This window comes from Myxocyprinus asiaticus, chromosome 15 (assembly GCF_019703515.2).
Source record: "Myxocyprinus asiaticus isolate MX2 ecotype Aquarium Trade chromosome 15, UBuf_Myxa_2, whole genome shotgun sequence".
In the NCBI taxonomy this organism is placed as follows: domain Eukaryota; kingdom Metazoa; phylum Chordata; class Actinopteri; order Cypriniformes; family Catostomidae; genus Myxocyprinus; species Myxocyprinus asiaticus.
Window position 1 is genome coordinate 20,839,287 of NC_059358.1, and position 19,648 is coordinate 20,858,934.

General features: G+C 40.6%; 2 long non-coding RNA genes and 1 pseudogene across 2 annotated transcripts; 1 reads left to right on the forward strand and 2 right to left on the reverse strand.

Moving 5' to 3' along the window:
- Positions 1–2,135: 2,135 nt before the first annotated feature.
- Positions 2,136–5,409, forward strand: LOC127452722 (uncharacterized). Its single transcript, XR_007899300.1, has 3 exons — positions 2,136–3,000; positions 3,247–3,410; positions 4,823–5,409. It is a non-coding gene; the product is annotated as an uncharacterized LOC127452722 (long non-coding RNA).
- Positions 5,410–6,070: 661 nt separating this feature from the next.
- LOC127453407 (GON-4-like protein) overlaps positions 6,071–19,648 on the reverse strand; it is a 28,592-nt pseudogene continuing 15,014 nt past the window's right edge.
- Positions 16,166–16,962, reverse strand: LOC127452723 (uncharacterized). The gene is made up of 3 exons (XR_007899301.1): positions 16,894–16,962; positions 16,423–16,617; positions 16,166–16,326 (listed from the first exon to the last, which is right to left on the reverse strand). It is a non-coding gene; the product is annotated as an uncharacterized LOC127452723 (long non-coding RNA).

Below are 19,648 nucleotides of genomic sequence, written 5' to 3' on the forward strand. Positions count from 1 at the left end.
GCCGTCAATGCTTGTGTCTGATTCACTGTTTGTTCAGAGGCATGCAGCACAAGCCTGTTTCGTGGAACAAGCGCATGTAAAGAGTTTTCACTGTTTTTTTTTTTTTTCTTTGTTTAATTTGTCTGAAAACTGTTTGCAAGAATAATGTAATCTATGAGAATGCTGCAAATTATCTCCGATCATATCGGGAGGTGCTGTTAGTTTAATGCGCTTTATTTACTCATGGTTGGCATGCATTGAGGATTCTTAAGTAATGCAAAGGGGGCCGTTGGAGATGGTAAATGTTTAGATTTGGGTTGGTGGTTAAATAAGATTTTTTTATCATTTCGTTATTTTATTGCTTTTTTCATTTAGTTTAAAGTGCAATTTTAATTTAGAAATGTCTTTTGTTTATGTTTTTCTTGTTTCAAAAAAATGAATAACATTTTTAAACCAAAATCAATAAAGCAAAAAAATTCACCGACCCTCTCGGCGGGGGGGTTGACAATGTAATTGGATATCACGATATTTTTTAAGGCAGTTATCGCTAAAATATTTTTTTACATATTGCCCAGTCCTAGAGGACAGACTCTATGACTGCTGAGTAAAACTGTATCAGCAGCGCCTGTGGCAGGTTGAACTTCCTCAGCTGGTGAAGGAAGTACAACCTCTGCTGGGCCTTTTTCACAATGGAGTCAATGTGGGTTTCTCACTTCAGGTCCTGTGAGATGGTAGTGCCCAGGAAACTGAATGACCCCAATGCTGCCACAGTGCTGTTTAGAATGGTGAGGGGGGACAGTGTTGGGGTGTTCCTCCTAAAGTCCACTATCATCTCCATCAGTTTTGAGTGTGTTCAGCTCAAGTTTGTTTTGACTGCACCAGTGAGCCAGCCGTTCAACCTCCCTTCTGTATACAGACTCATCGTCATCTTGGATGAGGCCGATGACAGTAGTGTCATCTGCAAACTTCAGGAGCTTGACAGAGGGGTCCTTGGTGGTGCAGTCATTGGTATACAGGGAGAAGAGTAGTGGGGAGAGCACACATCCCTGGGGGGCACCAGTGCTGATGGTACATGTGCTGGAAGTGAATTTCCCCTGTCTCACTAGCTACTGCCTGTCCGTCAGAAAGCTGGTGATCCACTGACAGATAGATGTGGGAACAGAGAGTTTGTGTAATTTAGTCCGGAGAATAGCTGGGATGATGGTGTTGAAAGCCAAACTGAAGTCCACAAAAAGTATCCTTGCATATGTCCCTGGTCTGTCCAGATGTTGCGGGATATGATGCAATCCCATGTTGACTGCATCATTCACAGACCTATTTGCTCGATAAGCAAATTGAAGGGGATCTAGAAAGGGTCCAGTGATGTCCTTTAGGTGGGCCAACACCAGTCTCTCAAATGACTTCATGACCACAGACGTCAGAGCGATGGGTCTGTATTCATAAAATCCTGTGGTTTTGGATTTCTTTGGGACAGGAATGATAGTGGAGTGTTCGAAGCAGCAGGGAACTTCACACAGCTCCAGTGTTCTATTGAAGATCTGTGTGAAGATGGGGGCCAGCTGGTCAGCACAGGATTTTAGACAAGTGGGTGAAACACTGTCTGGGCCCTGTGCTTTCCTTGCACTTCACAGATCTTAAGTGCAGGTCGACTAGCAGGAGGAGGATTGCAGGAGGTGTTGATGTTTGTGTGAAGTGAAGGTCAGAGCGGGTGTGGGGTGTGAGACTGGGCCTTTCAAATCTACAGTAAAACACATTCAAGTCATCAGCCAGTTGTTGGTTCCCTACAGTGTTGGAGGATGGTGTCTTGAAGTTTGTAAAGTCTTTTAGGCCTCTCCACACTGATTTAGGGTCGTTAGCTGAAAACTTGTTTTTCAGCTTATCAGAGTATCTTCTTTTAGCCACTCTGATTTCCTTATTCAGTGTATTCCTGGCCTGATTGTACAAGATTTTATCCCCACTTCTGTAAGCATCCTCTTTGGCCTGACGAAGCTGCCTGAGTTTTGCTGTAAACCATGGTTTGTCATTGTATGTTAAATAAGTCCTAGTAGGAATGCACATATCCTCACAAAAACTGATACATGATGTCACAGTATCTGTGAGCTCGTCCAGATTGGTGTCTGCAGCCTCAAATACACTCCAATCAGTGCAGTCAAAGCAGGTTTGTAGTTACAGCTCTGCTTTATTGGTCCAAACTTTCACAGTCTTTACTACAGGATTAGCTGATTTTAGTTTCTGCCTATAGGTTGGAAGTATATGAACAAGACAGTGATCAGAGAGTCCCAAAGCTGCTCTAGGGACAGAGCGATATGCATCCATTATTGTTGTGTAGCAGTGATCCAATGTATTTCTCTCTCTGGTGGGGCATGTAATGTGCTGTCTGTATGACTTCCTTTCTTCCGTGGAACGCAAAAAGAGATGTTTGGCAGAAGTCACTATTCATATCTGTTGCATCTTTTGTCCATAGTATAAAAGTAAATGGTGACTGAGGCTGTCATTCTGCCTAATATCTTCTTTTGTGTTCTACAAAAGAAAGTCATACTAGTTTGGAGCAACATGAGGGTGTCAGTGATGACAGAATAATTTTTTGGGGGGAGGTGAACTATCACTTTAATACTTGTGTTACTAAAGAGTAAAAAGTGTTTCATCAATACTGGAAATTGGTCCGGCTGTCAGAGGACAGTTGCACAACTTCATGGTTTCTAAAAAAGTTGAGGTTAAGGCAATGCTATCTGATGGTGCAATTTTACACTTCAACTACTGTTAAGGACTAAGTCTATGTGTAATATTATGGAATCACTGCTTAATAGGCTAAAACAAACAATCCACAGTAAATGTAGATTTAACTTTAAATTTGTCTAATAATTTTTATTCATTTCTCTATGTAGACTACATTCATACATCAGAATACAACAACATTTCGGTAACAGCTTGGATCTAAACATGCTGAGCTACGTTGACGTCTCCACGTGACTTGTAGATGATCAAAACATCATCTTAACCACAGGAAATACCTTTAGACAGGTACTGTATACTAAAGAGAGAACAGCTAACCAGCAGTTACTGGCAGACAAGGCAGCACTAAACAGCACCTTGGACTTCATATTCAAACAAAGCTCTTTTCTATTGAATGAGTAGTGTCAATCCACTGGGAATGGTAAACTTTCTTAATTGGATATGCTTTTATTGCTTAATAATAAGTATGATCTCGGATTTAGTTAGAACAGAAATGTGTTTTCTGCATGTAAATTGAGCTGTTCTCCACTGCAGGTGTCCAGTGTAAACCCTGTCCTCGAAACTGGATTCAAAATGGCTCCAACTGTTACTATTTTCACTTAGGAGTTTGGTATACTTGGAAAACGAGGTGGATGAGTGAAGAATTCTGCAAGAGGTTTGGAGCTCATCTGACCATAATAGACAATGTGGAGGAACAGGTCAGTCTGCTTCAAGACACTCCCTATTTAGAGCTCACCAGACAAAAATAAAGAAACATATTATAAGAATGTCCATTTGTAGCCTTCTTGCTGCCCTGAAGACTGTTAAAAGTTTGAGAACATGGAAATCTGAAACTCTTGTCAAAAAGATTTGCTGAAAAAATATATAATCCAACATATAATCATCAAAATATTTTTAAATATATATAATAAATGTAATTCAGATAAATTAAAGACATTACATTAATGCGTTAAAGCATAATAAAGCATTGATAAGACAATACAAAAGTGGATTTATAAGTCAGTTTGTTTCCACATTTAACATAAGCCTATCACTGGCCTACAGACCACAGCAAATTAGTTTGTCAATCTGTCCAGGGTAGACTTGGGATATTTTTAACATGAAGGTAATTGAATTGCTTGCTTGAATTAACAAGCTTGAATTGCTCCGCTGGTAGGAAAGTTCCTTATTACAAAATGTATGTAATGTCAGGGGGCATTATTAATTGTGTAAATCGTTTCATGCATTATTTTTATACACTACTGGTCAAAAGTTTTGAAACACTTACTCATTCTTTATTATAATTTTTTTTCACATTTTAGAATAATAGTAAAGTCATCAAAACTATGGAATAACCAATGGAACTATGGGAATTATGTTGTGACTAAACAAAATCCAAAATAAATCAAAACTGTGTTATATTTTAGCATCTTCAAAGTAGTCACCCTTTGCCTAGAATTTGCAGACATGTACTCTTGACATTTTCTCAACCAACTTCTTGAGGTATCACCCTGGGATGCTTTTTAAACAGTACTGAAGGAGTTCCCATCTATGTTGGGCACTTATTGGCTTCTTTTTTATTATTATTTGGTCCAAGTCATCGATTTCAAAAACTTTTTTTTTATTATTACATTTTAGTTATATAATAAAATAAATTAATATGTTGGCACAATTATATTTTTGTCTAGAAAACTAATTTCAAACATTTAAGCACACGCCTTCAGATCAAAAGATTTTTAAGATCATGAGAAACATTTCAGTCAAGTGTTTCAAAACTTTTGACCGGTAGTGTATATACTGTAATTAATCACACAACACGTTAAATCAACACCCTTCAACATTTTTTCTCAGGAAATTCAGGAATTTATCAATGAGCTCACTGAGTACTATTTTGACTCATATCATGGGTACTGGATTGGACTTTCTGAAAACTCTGAACAGCCAAAGTCTTGGGTCTGGACCAGTGGCGCTGAGCTTGAGGGTGCATAAGAGCAAAACTATGGCAAACAAAATAAACTAAATTTTTTTAGAAACCTCTTTAAACCTCTGCCAGAACACATCAAATCTCTCTAATCTGCAATCTAAAAGATTCTAAACATTACTTTTTTTTTAAACTGTATTACCCTTTCAGATTCTGGAAGGAGATTCTGGATACCCCCTCAAGATCTAATCAAGATTGTGTTCTGTCAATGGTAAACGAACCTACTCTGAAGAGCTGGCATGCAGAGGATTGCTTCATGCTCAACAGATGGATCTGCAAAATGACTGTTTTATCGTGGCCAAAGCTACTTCAAGCCCAGATAAACCACAGCAAACTTTCAACATTTTGAAAAGAAACCAGTGCAAAAGATGACTGTTTCAAGAAGTTTTGTGGAATTGGTATATTTTTGCATCCATTTCATATTTGATCTATTTGCAACATTTTTAGCATAAAGTTCAAAACAGCACCAACCCGCATCTCAGAACAGCATTCTGAGATGCTATTCTTCTCACCACAATTGTACAGAGCGGTTATCTGAGTTAACGTAGACTTTGTCAGTTCGAACCAGTCTGGCCATTCTCTGTTGACCTCTCTCATCAACAAGGCATTTCCATTCTGTTCATATATGTTCAGCATTTAAAGGTTATGGCTGTTACATGATATAAATGTTATAATATTTAAATTAAACATTAAGTAAATAACAAAAAAGTTGTTAATCACAAAATAAAATAAAAGAAACCCCAGATAAATCCATCTTTTTATATTGGGGGTCACTATGTATCTGGATGTGAGGTCACTAAGTCAAATCACAGATCTGTTATTCCTATTATTTAAAGGGGTCATGACATGCCTTTTTTTTATTACTTTAATATGTTCCTTGAGGTTCACTTATAATATTAATAAAGTTTTTTGCACAAAAAAACAGTCATACATTTTTAAGACATGACCATTTTCCATTCTCATTCTGAGCCTCTGTCAGAAATACTTGGTTTTGGTGATGCTGCTTCTTTTTTTCTTTTTCTTCCTTTTTTTCAAACATACATTGCTTTATTGGGTTGATTACAGAAATCAATCAACATGCAGTGAAGTGCTGCTTCTTCTAAAAAGACAGTAAACACCCACTATTATGACTGGCTTTCTGCTCTTGACTGACCTGCTCTCTCCTTGCCACCTCACTGCTCAACACTACTGGGCGGGGCTACAGAAGTGCAGCGATAAAGTAGGGATAATTCTCATTTCCTAAATTGTGTGTCCTCGGCTCCTCGCTCCTCAAGCCAGTGACCCACATACATTCTCCTCCTCCTTTACATCTGACACAACAGTTTTCATTCATGTTTCAACTTTGCAGTTTAAATAAACCATAATTGTCACACACTTTACTGTGCATCTTGCATTATTAAGTTTTTAGTATGAAAATATCAATAAAGTTTCAACAACACAATGGCAAGCGCTCCGATGTACTGCAGATGTGCAGAAACAGCGCTGCGAAGTGATGCGTGAATGAACAGGACATTTCATTTACAAATACATCTTTGATTTCTCCATCCAGACCCAATCAAAATTTGATTACTCATGTCATGACCCCTTTAATGAGAGACACATTTGATTTAACAGCAAAATTCTGACTCCCAGTATTTATTTTTCATTGACAATCAAAAACTTTTATACGCTAATTAAGACTCAAGTCTCAATAGTATAAATAGACATTTTATTCTTCATCTCTTCAGATTTCACACAAATGTGTGCATTGTTCTCAAAACTAACATCTGAAGATAAAATACAACAAAACCAACCTAATATAAAAAATACTGTACATGCCCTCTCTCTTTTCATATATTCACAGAATTTACAATCAATCCATTGGTGTGAATACAAACAATGTTGGTGAGAATCTGCTGGCTAGTGAATTACAATGAAAATGTTTTTTCACTGCTTTACAATAATCAAATGTTTCATTTTGTGCTGAAGTAAAATCTCCCAGAGGCAAGAGGCCATAGAACTTGGCTGACATTTTAATGGCAATACAATAATCAAACCCTATCAGAGCCTGAGCGGTTTCTGTGCTACTACTGTTTAATAACTTGTGTGTTTGTTAGTTTTATGTCTTTAGCATGTCTGATAACACCTTCATATCAAAGTAAAATTATACTTCAGTTACAGAGAGAATGCAGACCCTGCTTAAATCCACATGCTTAAAATACGTCTTTGGCTGGTGTCTGTGCAAGACATGGGATTTATATGCATGAGTAGTCTCCAATCAGAAGAACTGGTCCCAGTTCATTTTTAACACACACTGGCAACTGTTCATACGGATGAATAGAAGACTGGTCATGACAGCAAAACTCAGTCCTGTTCCTCATCAGTGGCAGACTGCTGTTTAGTAGCCATGTCCTCTGAGCTGCCCTGACAAGCTGATGTATGGAACAGACGCATCAGGTCCCAAAATCTCATTGAAACCTGCAGAAAAACAGCAACGTTGGAAAAGGTAAGTTTCTATACAGAAATGTCAATATTGCTTTTCATGTTTTAAAGATTAGTGCTGTGGAAACAGACCATAACTTTATCATACAGGTACCTCACTGGCTGTTTTATTGCCAAGCTGTTCTGACATGGCCTGAAAAGTACTCTGATTGGCTCCTTGCTGTTGACAGGCAGTACGGATCACTCGATCCAACTCCCTGTAAACGAGACAAAAACGGAATTTAGAGTGTGGTTTAGGCTGATGGTTTTATAGTGGTTCAGATAAGGAACCATCATATCACATACACTAAGGTAAATGAAATATATTGTTCTTAACCATTAACGGGTCATAAACTTCTTTTTTTTCCCTGAGGTCCATTTATAGTAATTATAAAGTTATGCCCAAGTTTCTGAATACTGAAGAGGGGTTGTTGTTCTGTCTTTCACTCAAATGTATTCATCTCTCTGATGTCAGCAAGTAGTAGAATTTGATTCCTCATGATTTGACCAATTTAAAGACAAAAATATATTTTGTAGACAGCAGGCCAGCGTTTAGATAGCTGATTATTATTTGACTAGTGTAGGTAAGGCTTATGATCTTTGGCCATGCTCAGCTGGTCCAGAGGATGACTCTCTCTCCACTGGGAGTGAATGAGATGTTTTTGGCACAGACAGGCATGTCTAAGGAAGGACTCAGTGTGCTCTGCTGAATGGCATCTCTCACCTGTTTCAGCTTCATCACCTTCAACCCTGCAGTCCTTTTGTGGAATTGTGTGAAGTCTCGCTTCTCTGTCTTTTTTTCCTCATTTTCCTTATTCTGTTTTTCATGCTCCTCTGGGACAGGTGAAGGGTGTCTCTCACCTGCTTCCCACATAGGCCCATCAGCATCTGCAGAGCAGATACAGATTATTTTTATTTCTAAAACATTTTCTAGATCACTTTAAAAAGGTGTCTGAGCTTTTTGTAGGTTATTCAAAGTTAAGGACCCTGTGAAATCATAATTTAAGTTTAGCTACTAGTCTTTAGTATATATCTATTAGCTTTAAGGTCATCTATATGCTAGTGTACTTCTAAATGTTGACAAAATTCATTTTTAGAAGATTTAAGCATTTAAAATCTGCAGTTTCTCTCATCCAGCTAAACAGACCCAGAAAAAATGTATAACTCACAACTTACTGCATTAATTTTGTCCATTCAAATGCTTTCTAGAACTAGAACGCACCCTCCCCCTAGATCTGATCAGTGCTTCTGTGTTCTCATTGACACTGATCATGATTTCACAGGGCACTTTGAAGGGAGCACAATCCATGCTGTAGGGTTGTTCCAAACAGATATTCCAATGAGAATCACTTAAAAAGTGAGTTGTAAATGACCATTATCAACTTTCAGCCCTCTGAAGCTCTCACAGTGGAGGTAAATTGTCTTTGAAGGGAATAGGGCACAGGGATGATCACTGCTGAATGGAACGAGCCAACACGGGAGTAGGATGCGAGGAAACTCACTGGAGTTTATTCATATGCTTAATGCAGCCATTTGGCTGAGGTTTCTTGGGATGTGTTCTTGCAAGAGTAAGTGTTCTTTATTCTTTATCTTTAGTGTATTGTGATTTTAAAACATGAATATAGTGTGATGTTTTACTTGCTTGATTCTCATTCATCTGCATTGACGGGCACAATGGCTTGAGCCTCGTCGTAAGCAAATAACGCAATCTGCGGTGTTTGTTTGTGGACTGGTTATGTAGAAACGTGACCTGTTAGATCATTCAGTTCTCAAGTCAGTGGAAAAGCAGTCGGACACAGTAGATTGCTTCCCCGGCTGAACACCGGCTCACTTTGGCATGAGAAGCAGCAGGTGTGTGTTGGCTGTTTTAATGAAAGGCACAGGCTGTTCGACAAGTTCCGCCCCAACTTCATGTTTCAGTAGGAAATACATCAACAGGCTAAAGAAAACCTTTTTTCAAGGCACTTTAGTAGGACGTGAAGGAACTACATAACACTGAAGTCCAGCACATACAGTACACTCAAAAGCAGACATCAACCTAGAATGACTGTAGATGTCGCTTTCACTATTTTGGAAACACTAGGGTAAATAAAAGGATTTAAAAAAGCGTTACCATTCGGTGGACTGTTTGCTCCACTACCAGACTCCTCTTTAACCTCCTTCTCTGCTTCTCCATCATCTATTTGTCCTCTTGCCTCATCCTTCTCTTCCCCTCCTCTTTCAGACTGTGTATTGGCAGATGGAAATGCAGAATCATGGCTCTTCAGCACTTTAGAGCCTGTGGTGGCCTGCAGACACAAGATATAAAAATAAAAGAGTCTTGATCATATGCAGAAAACACAACATGGTCATCTCATTCAAACCATGTTGGCCTCCAAATGTTACCTACATGATATGGCTTACAGTTACACAAATTACATTTTACATTAAACTATTTTACCACAGAAGAACAGGCACCTTGTTGCTGTGGCAACGTAAGCATCCTTTCCTCTTATGCCTGCGATGTTTGGCATCATGTCTGATGGAGTCATGAGCAATCTTTCTCTGGCCAACCACAGTCCTGCTGCCAACACAAGCTTAAATATTACTCTCTTCACTTGATCAACACATCAGAACTGAATTACAAAATTACCAACTACACGCAAAAGAATGGGGAAAACAACTTGTAATGTAAAAGTACATTATTGGGATGAACAATATGAAGACACCTTGTAGTTGCCATGTGTGCGCATTTCTTTCCTTCTCTTGCTCCTTTTGCTGATCTGTCAAATCTTGTGCGACTCTTCATCCTCTTCTAGATCAGGGAGTGTGACCTCCTCAAATCCCCCCATACTCCTCCACCAGAGCCCACATTCATCCCTCCTCCTCCATCTGTCCCGGTTCCCACATCCTCTGGCCAAACCACCTCTTCAAACTGGCCAGGACATGCTGGGGGTGCACGCATCTCATCGAGAAACATCCAGAATTCTACCTGTAGGTGGGTGTGGCCTTTAAGAAGGGTGGACATATGGGCTTTGAGCTGAGTTCAAAAGCAAAAATAAAGGTAATTTAAAGGACAAACACATTCAAACCTTAACAATAAATAGTATAACTGCTCTATGAAGAAACAAATCAGTAATTACATGAAATTAAATGATTGGTTATTTAATGCTGATTGGCTATGTAATACTGTTGTAACAAAATTCTTAGTTTTCGTGACAAGGGTGGAAGCGGGAGATGGCGAGATCCAACTCAAAGGGCTTTATTTCCCACAGTTTCAGTCTATATATATCCCAATTTTCAGTGGTCACACTCAAATAATGCTTTTCAGCGCAACACAAATCGCACTCTGGAACACTCTGCTCCGTGCAGCTCTCTCTGCCTCACTGGCATCTGGCTCACTCTTAAAAGCCCGTCTCCACTCTCACTGCAATGACAAACAGCTATTAGAGACAATCATTGCCAGGTGATGATCCTTACCATTCTCATCTCGCTCTCCATTCACAAACCGGTGCTTAACCACGCCCCCACCACCACATACTCCCATCACCGACTCAGGCCGGGGAGCCATCTGGCCTGCCCAGTACTCCCCCCGCATTTCTGGAAAGTCTGCGACAGCCATCTGCAACCCTTCTCAACGGTGCTGTATCTCGCTTCTCTCGACGAAAGCTTATGGCTGATGTACAGCACTGGGCGCTCCTCCCCCTCAACCACCTGGGACAACACGGCTCCCAACTCCCTGTCCTATGCGTTGGTCTGTACAACAAAAGGGAGAGAAAAATCAGGAGCATGTAACAATGGCCCACCTTCACCTGCATAAAAGCCTGTTGGCACGGCTCCGACCACTGGACCGGGTCTGGGGCTCCCTTTTTTAGTGAGATCAGTCTGCGGGCTGGTGACGTCTGAATAATTAGGCACAAACCTCCTATAATAGCCAGCCAGCCTCAGAAACTGTCTCACCTCCTTTTTGGTCTTGGGTCTCAGGCAGGCAGAAACTGCTGCAGTCTTATCAATTTGGGGGTGCACCTGCACGTGACCCAAGTGGAACCCCAGATACCGTACCTCCACCTGTCCAACTGCGCACTTCTTAGGGTTTGCCGTGAGTCCCGCCTGTCGCAGCGACTTCAGAACCGCCCACAGATGCTGCATATGCCACTGCCAATCATTACATATAATAATGTCATCCAGAAAGGCAGCGGCATACGCAGAGTGCGGTATGAGGACTCAGTCCATAAGGCGCTGAAACGTAGCCGGGGCCCCAAACAAATCGAACGGAAGGGTCACGAATTGATGCAAGCCAAATGGTGTGGAGAAGGCCGTTTTATCACGTGACACTGGTGTTAAGGGGATATGCCAATAACCCTTTGTTAAATCCAGTGTCGAATAAAAGTGAGCCACACCCAACCGATCGAGCAGTTCGTCAATACAAGGTATTGGATACACATCAAATTTAGACACCGCATTGACTTTTCTGTAATCCACACAGAACCGGACCAAGCCATCGCTCTTCGGAACCAGCACCACCGGGCTGGCGCATTCACTGTGGGATTCTTCTATTACCCCCATAACCAGCATTGCCTTTAATTCTTCATGAACCACTTTTTTTTGTGCTCAGGTAATCGATAGGGACGACTGCGTACCACTACCCCTGGAGTTGAGAGTGGAGACACTTTTAAAAGTAGTTTTAATGTTCTTGACACTGCTGTACTCCTGTGCGAGATGCTGAAAAGGTAGTGAGACGCAGCGCAATGGTCGAAGACGTCCATCTAGTGCATGTTTACAAATTAAATACAATTAAAAAACAGACATATGGAAAAATGCGTTCGATGAATGCTAACCTCTGCCACAACCCCCTCCTCTCCCGCTGGTCTGTCGGGGGGGTCATCCCCAGGTGGTGCATCTCCCACAGGAAGCTTTCCACCATCTCCCTCCCCTGCTTCCATCTCATCACCCTTCATCGCCCCATCCTCAGAGTTCTCCTCCTGCTAATTCTGGGATGCAGGGGAGTTCTGGGAGTTTGGGGAGGCGGGGGATGTTGGGAACATGGGAGAATTGTCCTCCTCTGAGTCTCCCTCTCTGCACAGTCTCCTCTCTGATGCCAACCAGGTCAACTTCTCCATTGTCGCCTACAGAAGGGCCACATACCAAACAGCTGCTACAGGTGAAAATATACTATATGACTCTGATCCCGAATTATTTATGTATACAAACACTTTGATGATTTAAGTCAAGTGAATTGTATTGCATAGCGCTTTTCACATTACTTATTGTTTTTACAGAAAATCATGCCTCAATGTCTTAAAACCCCCACTAGGCAAGCCAAAGGTTATTATGGGAAGTAAAAGAAAAGAAAAAAAACATAAGATGTTTAAGTAGGAATGAAGTGGGAGGAACCAGACTCAGATCTGGAACCATTCCTCCTCTGGCATTACAATAAATTTACGTATGCCAAATATGATCTATTTACACGGTAAGTCTAATAATAGTCATTTAATGTGTCAAATAAACCTGAAGTTCAGGCACCGAAAGAACAGATTTCTCTGATGCTGATGACATCACTTCCTCCTCATCTTCATCCTGTGTGAGGTCATCAAAATCCTCCTCTTCCTCATCCCGCTATCTGTCTCCATCTTTGTCTCCATCACCATCCTTCTCTTCCCTTCCTTTATCTCCACTTCCATCCCCATCTCTCTTTCCAGTTCCTTCTCCATCTCCATCATGCTCTCCATCTCCCCCACTCTCCCTCTCCTCTCTCTGTCCTTCCTGTCCATCACCCTCATCTCTATTGTTCTGTCTCTCTCCTCCACTGTAGTGTTGCTCCTTCCCATCTCCTGTGCAGTGTTTGATCACTCCTGGTGTTTCCTGTGGACCAGATCTAGACTGGACAGGTTGACGCTCTACTGCAACACAGTCCTGTTTCATTTGCTCACTATCAGACCTCATCTCATCACATCCAGAAGTGTCTCCAGTGTCCAACTCTATCCTCACTTTGAGTTCAGCACCACCATCTTTGCTGGAATCATTGCTGGTCGAACTGGGCTCTGGGCTACAGGAGGACTCTGAGAGTGCCAGAAGAGGACTGCCGAACAGAGCACTTGCCATCTCCTCTTCCCATCTGTCTCCACCCATTTCTTCTTCTACTCCCCCCTTTCTTTCTTCAACATCTCCTTCTCTGACTGGCAAAAATGTGGCTGGTGTTACTATGTCGAAAGGCACCTCAGTCCCCCCTGTGTTATTTAGCACAATGGAACTAGTGGGAATCTCAGAACAGGAAGTTTGCTGTTGCTGCATCATCGATACACTCACTGGTGCATTTTCAGCAGAAAGTGGGGCAGGTTGGTTTAGAACAATTGAGTTGTTGGGCAGATGCAGAAACTGAGGCTCTAATGTACGTGAAACAGTCTGAACTAGCACAAACTTTCTGCTGGTGCTACTGTGACAGGTGAAAGGATCTGTGAGCTGGCTGATGGAACACTGCTCGTAAGAGTCATTAGTGATCCAGAATTGTCATTTAGGGTCCTTTGACCATTTTCAACACTATTCTGGATGGGAGTGTCCTTCATGGTTTTCAAAAAGTTACAGTCTGATACACATGTTGTCTGACTCAAAGTCTTTTCCAGAACCTGTGTTCCAGGGACTAACTGTATGACAAGTTCCTGAAGTGCAGGGGTATAGGAGGATGTGTCCAATCTCTGTGCAGCAGTCCGATGCAGGGTATGAGCAGAATGGTATAAACTGCCTAAACTCCCAGATTGCAGGGGCAATAACTGGGGCAGTTCGAGGGCTGGTTTCAAAGGTACAAGTTTTCTTGGGATAGTTTGCTTCTTGCGCTTATCTGACATCTGCTGCGCTCGTGGCATGCCACAGGTTTCAACTGTCCTGGTGGTAAGTAAAGGGCTGTCAATAGAAGCAGATGGGGATATCTGAACTAGAGTGGGGGGCAAGTCGGCACGAAGGTGGGCTGGGTTACCAGACCCCAATTCTGGAGTAACGTACTGGAAGTTAATAGGAAACGGAGTGCTAAGTTGCACGGTCCCATGGGCAGGTGTTCCAGGGGTTTGGACTACTGGGAGGACTCCATTTACAGGAGTGCTAGGTGCTTGTACCAACAAAATTACACTATGAGATGGAAGTGCTGTGGAGACATTGGTCAATATATTACCAGGACTTGTGGGACATGGAGGGGCTTTGGCCAATGGCATGAGAGCAGGTTGGGAAAAACCATGCAGAGGCCGGGCTTTGCTCTGCAAAGGGTGACTTGCTTTCCTTGAGGGGTGCAGACGCAGAGAGATGCCTTTTGGGAGGAATTGTGGGTATTGTATTCTTTTTGGGAAGACAATGGCAGGACTTTTGGTGGTTGAGGTCACTTCGGAATTGATCTGTGAAACTGCCCTATGGATGTAAGGTAAGCTTTTCTGTGAAGAGAAATTAAAAACCATAAGGATCATATCTAAATTCAGAACTCTTAAAAATTATTTTGTGTTTGATTTGGGGATGTAATTACCATAGCCAGTTGGGCATGACATTCTGCTCTCTCTCCAAAGGAGGGCGCTCCTCTCCCAGTAATACAAGTCTGCACATCACTGGCAAAGGAGGAACCATGCCATTCTGGCAGTAAAACTAGGAAATACAACATTACATTGTTATAATAAGGTAGAACTTATATGTAACATGACTTAAAATTAAGAGATTTATCAATAATTAGCTTTTGCGCACTCTGGGTACTATGCTGGGAACATGTTGGCTACGTTTCCTTCATTATATGGTCCCAGACACCCATTTAAATTGTCCAATTAAATTGTCCAACTTTAGTTTTATAAAGAAATTCATATTTTTTTTTATTTTTTTTTATGAAAATGTGCCTACATTTTATGTTTGTATACATTTAAAGAAATAGTTCACCTGAAAAATGAAAATGCTCTGATCATTTACTCACCCTCATGCCATCCCAGATGTGCATGACTTACTTCTGCTGAACACAAACAAAGAATTTTAGAAGAATATCTCAGCTCTGTAGGCCCATGCAATGCAAGTCAACAGGATCCAAAACTTTGAAGCTCAAAAAGCATATAAAGGCAGCATAAAAGTAATCCAAAAACTCCCAGTGGATAAATCCTTGTCTTCGGAAGCAATATGACATGTGTGGGTGAGAAACAGATCAAACTTTTAGTCATTTTTTTACTATAAATCTCAACTTCCAAACAGCCTTCTTCTCCCAAAGAGTTCTAGACTGCTTTCGTTTTTGGGAATTTGTATTCTTTGTACATATTGCCACCTACTGGGGCAGGGAGGAGAATTTATAGTACAAAAAGGACTTAAATACTGACCCATTTCTCACCCACATCTATCATATCACTTCTGAAGACATGAATTTAACCACTGGAGTCAGGATATATCAGAATGTACGGCTGAACAGATAGATGGTGTTTCTGAATCACCTTAATGACATTGTGTGGAGCTCTGCTGGACGCCATGTCCTTCACATGCACACGCAGTTGCTCCTGATGCTTGGACCGGATCAGATACCGACTCATCAGCTGATATGGAAACTGTTTGAGCAAAGTGCTTTAACCTTAAAACTATCAGACTATAAAGAGGTGAGAGAGAGATAAAGAGACCGAGAATAAACTGGCTGTAAGTGTTTGTCATATTGACTTCATGAGCGGTAGCTTTAGCACATGACTTTTGAGTCCAACTTAGCAAAAAGCCCATATTAAAAGGAGCACTTAAAAGGTTTTAACCCTAAGAAAATGATGAAGAATCCAGTCATATCAGTAGCCTAATAAAGGTTTTAAATAACATGGGGCAGATCTCCTCATTAGGGTCGCCATGCTGAAATCACGTGACCTGCCAAATACTACTCACTTTATCACAGTAAAACCTACTTTTGCTCATAGAATAAACAAATCATGGTTGACTGTGAATAGTGCATTTCTACATAAAAAATAAAAAATAAAAAAAAAAGGCCAGCCTTTACTACTTTCACAAACTGTTAAACTGTAAACAAAAATCATTTCCATAAAACATGGTGCGGGGAATCTATTGTGGGGAATTGTTGTGGTGGTTGTTTGACATGTACCTGTCCTCTCCTTTGCTGCTTGGGGCATGCAGGGCTGGATCCAGACTGCAGTGTGATAGAAGCTCTGGGAGTAGAAACACAGAGCATATAGCGAACAACCATGCGAGACCAGCGGGGAGAAACGGGTGAGGACAGACTGCAGAAGCACAGAAAACATGCTGCCATCAGATATACACACTTCCATGCATGAGATGTTTTTTTGGATCATATGAATTATTTAGGAGGTGCCTACCTGCGTAGCGGCGTGTGGGTTTAGAGAGGAGAAGAGCACTAGTTTAACTCTTCCAGCAGGTTTAGGGATGTTTGCAAGTTACACACTCTGAACATGCTTTTAAAACCTGGATTAACTGCTATTCTTTCCTCCTCGGCTCTCTCCGCAAATGACAGCAACTCACTCTTTCAATCCAAAAAACGATTAGTCTTCTACCTGTTTCAGTATAAAATGTTTAGGACGTAGTTTTAACCCAAGACATGATTCTAAAGGTTCAGACAGTCGTTCTTGTCATCCAGTGACATTTACAACACTATCAGGTGAACAGCTGTTACATTAGCTATAAGTTTGGTTGAAATGTATGTAGTTTTTAATAAATTAATTATTTAATGTTTACTTTCAAACCACGCTCATCAGTCTTTTCTTGTCTGTGAAGTGCCTGGCAGATTCTGAACATATTAAATGAATTTCTTCACTCCCCAGTTTTCTTACCAGGAAAAGTTTGGTGGTTTGAGCTTCACTCTGTAGCGCCCCCACAGGGCTGCAAAGCATATTGACCTGCGTCAACAACTGGACATGCTGCAGAAAGAACAAAACAATCAAAAGTTAATTAAACAAGAAACAATTCCACCTTAAAATCAACCCAACACATTACAGCAGGCTGTGGTCTTATCAAGACAATGCAACTGCTTTATTTCCAATACATTATTCACACTTATCAGACCAAGGGCAACAATATTTCGGAATATAACGACACAGTTTCAGTAGGATCTCCATGTAATTTTTAGCAACAGTGTTCATAAAGGGCTGAACTGAACATCTTGTGATCCGGTACCTTATTAAAGGGATAGTTCACTCAAAAATGAAAATTCTCTCATTTACTCACCCTCATACCATCCAAGGTGTGTTTGACTGTCTTTCTTTAGCGGAACACAAATTAAGACTTTTAGAAGAATATTTCAGCTCTGTAGGTCTATAAATTGCAAGTGAATGGGTGCCAACTTTTTGAAGCTCCAAAAAGCACATATAGCCAATCCATACGATTCCAGTGGGCTAATTAATGTCTTCTAAGTGAAATGCTAGGTGTGCGTAAGAAATAGATCAATATTTCAAACTTTTTTTTTTAAATAAAAATGTTCGATTCTGGCCAGCTTGAGGTTTGTACGTTGACAAGGGTAGAGTTTCAAACTGCCTCTCACGTGATGTAAGTGCGTAAGCCTCCTCTGCATAGATATTCATAAGTAGATCCCTTATTAGCAGCTGTTTCTATGGGCCACTGTACTTTTTCGACACAAAAGGAGTTTATGCAGCAGTATGAGCAAGGAGCTCAGTCTGAGGCATCTCCTCCACTCTCTCACTTGCATTCAAATCGATTCAAACAGCTCCCCTTGTTGACTGTTCCCAGTTGACATATTCAAACCAGCCAAATGAGGCATTATGTATGATTCTCTATGCTCCTCTGTTGTAAACAACACTGCGCTTGACGTATTTCATGCGTCAGTTCTCGCGTGAACTTGCCAAACGCGCTTGACCGCGACCCTCGTGAATTTTTAGTAAAAAAGTTTTAAATATTGATCCATTTCTTACACACACCTAGCGTTTCACTTCAGAAGACATGAATTAATCCACTGGAGTCGTATGAATTACTTTTATGATGGCTATATGTACCTTTTGGAGCTTCAAAAATTTGGCACTCATTCACTTGCATTTTATAGACCTACAGAGCTGAAATATTCTTCTAAAAATCTTCAATTGAGTTCTGAAGAAAAAAAAAGTCATACACATCTGGGATAGCATGAGGGTGAGTAAATGATAAGAGAATTTAAATGTTTGGGTGAACGACCCCTTTAAGTGCAAATTACTATTTTAGAGGTTGTATGTAGGGTTTTACTTGTTGTATCTGCTGCTGTAGCTGTACTCTCTGAGTGGATGTGACCACCAGATGATAGCTGGGCTGCACAAGAACAATGCCAGGCCCAGGTGTTGGCTGGGCAACCCGAGCTTGGTTCTCCAGTCTCTGCTGCAGAGCGTCGAGCTGCTCTGACTGTACGCCTGCATGCCGTCAACATGTGAGCTAGCGGCTCCTCAGATCTGACACATATCAACCACAATGGAGAATCTTTAAAGAATGAAATATTTTATTACAGCAGTGTATAAATATAAAAAGAAGTCCTTTAAATTATTACAATGATGAGCAGCCTAAAACATTGCCAACAGTAGCATAAAACAATGCAGAAATGGCTGTTGGTTATTTTTCCTGCACACACCGCCTACAGTTGAAGTCCGAAGTTTACATACATTTAGGTTGAAGTCATTAAAACTAATTTTTTAACCACTCCACAGATTTCATATTAGCAAACTATAGTTTTGGCAAATCGTTTAGGACATTTGTGCATGACATGAGTAATTTTTCCAACAATTGTTTACAGACATATTGTTTAACTTTTAATTGACTATATCATAATTCCAGTGGGTCAGAAGTTACATACACTAAGTTAACTGCCTTTAACAGGGATGCAAACTCATCAGGGGTGAAAAAGGTGACAAAGATGCATGCATGAGAGTGTTCTCACAGTCAATTCTCACCAGTTGCATTAAAAACGGCTGTTAAATATTGACAATGCATTGAAAATGTTAACAGATAAAATCCTGAGAGAACCTTGCTGCTAAATCAGTTATGTTGTATATTCAAAACAGATATGCATATTAAAAATAGATAATATGTTTTAATTGTATGTAATTTATTAATGTTATAGTATTAATATTATTATAATGTATATTGTTATATACTTATTAAAACTGAATGATTCACTTATCAGAGAAAATACCTCGGATACATACATTAAATGGAGCTCTAGAAAGATGAGAGTTGTAACGGGTACATAAGCTCTAAGTGTTTCTCTTCACTCTACAGATGGTATTATTACACAAAGCGTTTTCTGCCTTTCTTGCTGTATTATGAGGGAGCGCCGTGATGTGACGAGACTAAATTAGATCTCTCCAACTTTGCGTGCTACCGATGAGGACAGCTTTGTTGATTTTAAACAGGAGCAACAGTTTTACCGCATCGCTCACTTATAGAGATATGGTACAACACAATTCACATGTCTAATTAACAGGTTTTTACCCGTTTATATGTAAAATCTAAAGTTCAATAGATACGTTGCACCACAAGTGAAGGCAAGAGGGAGAGAGGGCGACGTGATAGAGGGAATTCCCCGCATTTTGAAAGTGAAACATGCAGAAA